Below are 6,000 nucleotides of genomic sequence, written 5' to 3'. Positions count from 1 at the left end.
TGCAACGTTCCAAGACAAAAAAAATTAAAATATTCATTTAAATGAACCTTCTAACTTGCAAAACATTATTTTGTTGAGTTATGATGAAATTATTATGGTGACAAATCGATCAACTCAATATTGTCTGTAATTAAAAAAATAAATTGTTTTGTAATAATATTTAAGTTGAAGTAACTTCATGAAGCTGGCTTGACAATTTTTTTTTTCTACAATTTAGTTCAGGATTTTAAGTCCCCTCCCCTGATCACTTAACATCTTTGATAAATTTGTGAATTTATGAACTTTATGTCAATTAAATTCACATGATCCTTTTCTTCTTTGCAGTATAACATGGTAAATAACTAAAGAAAAAAACAAAAGAAAAAAAAGAAAGAAAATGTAAAAGAAGCTTAATGTTGACTGTGATGGATTTTCTGTCCAGGTTAAAGTAAATACAACTGAAAACATTACATCCTGTAATGGATGAGGCAGGCAACTACAATACTAGATAAAACTAGCGATGCTTTAAAATGACTTACTTACTTACTTTTGGAATGAAATACCATTCGATGATAGTGTGCCACTTCAGTGCCCCACTTTTATTTTAACACTGTATATCAGAGGTCACACAAATTAGGAGTTGTTCCTCTTTAAATGATGTGTTGTAGTATGAATTAATGTAGAAGAGATACTTGCAAGATTAAATGTTCCTGTTTGTGTCGTCTGCAGATGAAGAATTCAAGAGAAGGACCACTGTGAGCCTTGAATCTATGGCCAAACTTGACCATTGTACTCTGAATCACAATGTAACATATATAAAAATGTCTTGATCTTTTCCATATCTGGCTTTTGTCCTAACGTCCCTGCTTGATAATTTCCTGGATTAACCTTGATTAAGTTCATATTATAAGTTGACCAATTGGGTCTCATAACATGCTCTTTAAATTGGGTGATAAAAGTCAAATAAGCAATTGTTATCTCACCATTATTGTGTTTTTCATAAAAGATTTTTCTCATGTTTGTTGTTAAAATCTTTTCAGGCAATTTGACTAATTGGGTACTTGTGTGTTTATGAGGGTAAAAAAATAGTAAATAATGACTCTGTTGATCAACTGAATTCACTAAGAGTGACAGTGTAAAAAGTCTGCAGTAATCATCCATCTCATTATCTTGAACACGCTAAGGCAGTGGTTCTTAACCTTATTGGAGGTACTGAACCCTGCAAGCTTCATCAGTGCATTCACCGAACCCTTCGTAATTAGAAAAATAAAATATGATTTCTTCAAAACATAGGTATATATTTTATTAGTGCACAAAATGAACGATGCATCAGTTGCACACAAAATCACTGTGTTCAAAGAACAAAACCAACAAAACATGAATTTCACACAAAAGCCTAACTCAATGAATATTTACTTTAAATCAATGTGACTTTTGCTGTTGCCTTTCAAATACAAGTTCAGAAATGCACGGCTTCACCTTGGCATGTGCCACTCTCATATCATTTTCGCAACAAAGTCTGTTCCTTTTCTTAATTTTCATGTCTACCATCCTCGAAAAAGATTGCTTGCAAAGATTGCAAAGATACAACGTTTTATAAAATTGTCAACTTGGCATTGCAAATCATGCATTGAGGACGCCTACTCCCATCACGTTCCCCTATACACGTGAATCCATATTGTACGTATTCGTCCAACCACTTTGCTCGTCATAGTAAGTATGAAGGGATTGAAAGATTAAAATAATGTGGCGTGATCAGCTGCAGCCAATGATGGCCAAGCGGACGTCTAGTCTAGAATTATACAAGTGGGCTGAATTTATTTTGTGTAACACATTTTTACTAAGCAACTAAATATTTGTAATCTAACACGGAGAAGAAACGACATTATTAGTGTGAACCGGGCTATACTGTGTGTGTCTTGACCCCAGCCGAACCCCTGAGAGTGACTCACCGAACCCCTGGGGTTTGGTCGAACCCAGGTTAAGAACCACTGCGCTAAGGTATCTTTTAATTTACTTTACAGGACATCCAAGAGTTTGATAGCCTGGGTGCCAGACGAACTTAGCCCCGCCCACAACATTTGTTGTTCGGGAAGTTCGGTCTGGAGTCGCTCCGTTGGGGAGACAATGCTCAAAACAGAAGCTGTTCGATCCAATCAGATCGTCAGGGCGGGCTTTATACGATGATTGACAGATGATCTACAGTGACGTTATCAACCACGTCACCAAAGAGCGCTGCCTGCCGCTGGAGAGCTGAGACATATTTAGACATATATAGTGTTTATATCTATGAGCTGAGATGTGTCGATGCTGCCATCGAGTCTGTTTCAGAGACATCGACAGCGCATTCATTTTGAAAGAGGAACAGAGGAACGTGATCAAGGCATTTGTAGATCGAGAAGATGTTTTTGCCGTGCTCCTACGGGATTCATAAAGAGTTTAATGTATCAGCTGGCCCCGATGCTTTAGCCACACAAGCAGTCATATAAATAAAAAGAGAGTGGGGGGGGGGGGGGGGCGCGCTACGCTCCTCAGCACATATGAGACAAAACACACATGTTGGGACGCTGTTAATGTTGGAGCAACAAGGAAGTGAATGCTTGAAAAAAAAGATTAGCTGCCGTTTCTCCTCCTCGCTGATCTCCTGCAGAGCCATGACAGCGGAGCTCTGCAGCGCAGCTGGCGGATCAGCAGCTCCGTGGATTCCTGGTAGCGACGGATCTCTCTCAGAGCCTCGGTCCCGGGCCGGTAACGGTACCGGGCCGGTCGCGAGTCGCGAGGCTCTGAGAGAGATCCGTAGCAGGCTTCTTCACGCCGCCGGCGGCCGGGGCTCTCACGAGCAGCCCTGGTCTCCAGCTGCTTCCTGGGGGCTTTGCCTCCGGTGGAGATACGAGCGGCATTAGCAGCATTTCCATTAGTTTATTTAGAGAGTGAATAAACTCCTGAAACAGACAACTGACAACAACTATGCGTCGCTTGACATACGTCACATACTACGTTGCTCTGATTGGTTGTAGGTCTATCCAATTGAGCGAAGAGGCACTTGGTTTTCTGGTTCGGTTGAAACACGCCCAATAATCACAGCCCAATGGAGCGGTCTCAGACTCATATTCTGACTAGAATAATGAGTCTGACAACGTCAGGCTAAGAGTTTGAGGCAAGCCTTGAAAATTGCCACCATCGGTGATCAGCAGTCAACCCCAGTAGTGATGGGAAGTTCGGATCTTTTTACCGACCCGGTTCTTTGAATCTCGTTCAGTAAAAGGAACGAATCTTTTTTCGAGTCACTCGTTCATTTCAACGGGGGGGGGCTGCGCAACGGGACTGTTCCATAGGCTCAGTCAAGGAAGCAGAAATGATTCGTTCACTTCCCTACTGGGTCTTCGGGTACGAGTCTTTGGATCATTTATCACGTGACCTGCATTGGCTCAGTAGAGGAGAGCTGGAGCGAGGGGCGTTCACTGTCTCCCGGAGAAATGAACACTCTGTGTTTTTAGTATAATAAAGACGTGAATTATATTCGTTCACAAGTCATAATGACTGGTTTTGTTATTTACACTTACAGTTGACTGCAGATCATATTTTTTAAAGTAAACCTATTAAATACAGTACAACATTACAGTTTGTATGGTTTGAAATTGTCATTTATTATCATACTGGCATTTAATTATCACGGCAAACAATTACACTGCACTAAACTGTAAGTGTTAATGTAAAGTGAAAATAACAAAACCAGTCTGTATGACTTGTGAACGAATATAATGCACGTCTTTCTATACTTAAAACACAGAGTGTTAATTTCTCCGGGAGACAGTGAACGCCCCTCGCTCCAGCTCCAGCGCTCCTCTACTGACCAATGCAGGTCACGTGAAAAATGATCCAAAGACTCGTACCCGAAGACCCAGTAGGGAAGTGAACGAATCATTTCTGCTTCCTTGACTGAGCCTATGAAACAGTCCCGATGCGCGGCCACAAGAAAATGAACGAATCTCTAATTGAGAGGACTCGTAACTCCCGAGTCCTTGTAAGGATTCGTTCATAGTGAACGAATCGTTCACGACCGACACATCACTAAACCCCAGTATCTCGACACAAGATGGCAACCATCGTGGTTGAGGGATCAGGTGTTCCAGAAGCTGTTCCTTGAAGTTGATGGACTGAAAACCAGAACCAAAGTGACAAATCTCAAAAACAATGTAACGATATGTTTAGTTCAAAGTGTTAAGCACATGGCTGTAGTTCAAAATAAAAAAGGTAAATTGGCAAACAATTTTGTTGTTGATTGAATGAATTTATTTAAAGCAGAAAAAAGAGCAAAAACATTCAAAAGCAAAAAAAAAAATACCATTAGAAAGTATAACAGGAGCAAATAAGATTTTTCAAATGGTTGTTAACTTAAGAATGTGTGTTCATGATTATTCAAATTAAGAACAAAATGTGAAGTTGGAACAACTAAATTTAAACTACTTAAAAATATGTTTTTATTGTAACAGTTCTTAAGTAAGTAGTAGTTAAAAGTACCTTTGATGGCAGAGGAAAATATCATTGCCCTAACTCAATCTAATTTGTTGGTTAAAGGTAATTTCTTTAGAAGTTGTCAAAAAAGATCGATGCAAACTTGTTTTTGCCTAGAGGATATTTTCTAGGACCCTTCCACTGTACTGCGTCACCTTCCGTTCAAGAGTCTTTTTATTAGAGCACTTTCTAAAGGCTTCTCTGACTTGAGCACCTGCATCCCCCTTTGGTGTAATGACAACTCTTCACTTTGGACTCAAAAGCCGGACTCAGACAAGTGATCTCCAGCAGTTGAAAGGCCGGTTTAGTGTAAACTTGGAGTAGAGAGTAACGTGAAAGTTGAACCGGAGCTGACCGATGAGCCATGCAAGCTGAGGCAGCAGAGTAAACAAGGAAGAGAGTGTGACATGAGCTGCTGGGCGAGGAATAATGCAATTACAAAAGCTGAAACAAACCGTAATGTTGGACCTCGTTGGCAAACTGAATGATCTAGACAGGAGCGTATAACTGCTCTCTTTTTTTTTTTTACTTTGTTTATTTATTTTCACATTTAGAAGAAATTACAGTCAGTAATCCAATAATTGTTATTATTATTGCCAGTTAACTACAAACCAATGAACAAACAAACAGACACCCTCCTCGGCACATACCCCCTTGAGAGTGATAGGAAGATACACAATTAAAAGCAAAAAATAATAACAATAATTCACATTTTTATAAAAATAAAAATAAATAAAATTAACTACCAACCCTAACCACCAGATTCATATAGGTACACCCAGATGGACAAACAGAAGAAGATTTGTAAGGAACATCACTTTATCCAAAATATCTCATGTAAGTGAATAAAAAACCTCACACGAGCAAAATCTTCTAAATTATCAAATATTGTGGAAATTTAAATCCCATATAACATAACTGTAGAATCCAGAAAACAATGTTTATTTTTGCACAAATATTCAGTCAGTAAACAAGTGTGCAGGAGTATGCTTCTTACCTGAGAATGAATCCCAGATAAGAAAATGTCAGAATCCTCTGGAAAACTACGTAACTGGGTTTCAAATTTCTGCATCAGTTGGTGAAGGAGGCCGATTGTTTCTTGAGAAACTGCAAAACCCCTGTGAATAGCATGCCGAGTTGCAGATGGAGCAAATGCATGATGGTAACTGTCTCCATTGTTTCATTTTCAGGGGGAAATAGTGAATGTCACACGTGTGATGCATGCTGTAAGATCTGCTTCGGTCCTCAAGCACAGCATTGTTCATCTTGTTTCAAAGGTTTAAATATTGACTCTTGTCAGTCATGACATTTGATTTGATCATGTGTGTGTGTCTGTGTGTGTGTTTATTTACAGGGTATATCCTGGACCAGGACAGTTCTTGTGTTGCACAGTGTTCATCTGGTTCCTATGCAAACACTGTAACTCAGCTGTGCGAGGACTGCTCTCCAAACTGTGAGGCCTGCATGGACACCATTGATAACTGTGTCAGCTGCGCCAAAGGCAGC

The sequence above is a fragment of the Limanda limanda genome, chromosome 8 (genome assembly GCF_963576545.1).
Source record: "Limanda limanda chromosome 8, fLimLim1.1, whole genome shotgun sequence".
Lineage (NCBI taxonomy): Eukaryota > Metazoa > Chordata > Actinopteri > Pleuronectiformes > Pleuronectidae > Limanda > Limanda limanda.
Note: the sequence above shows the minus strand (reverse complement) of the source record.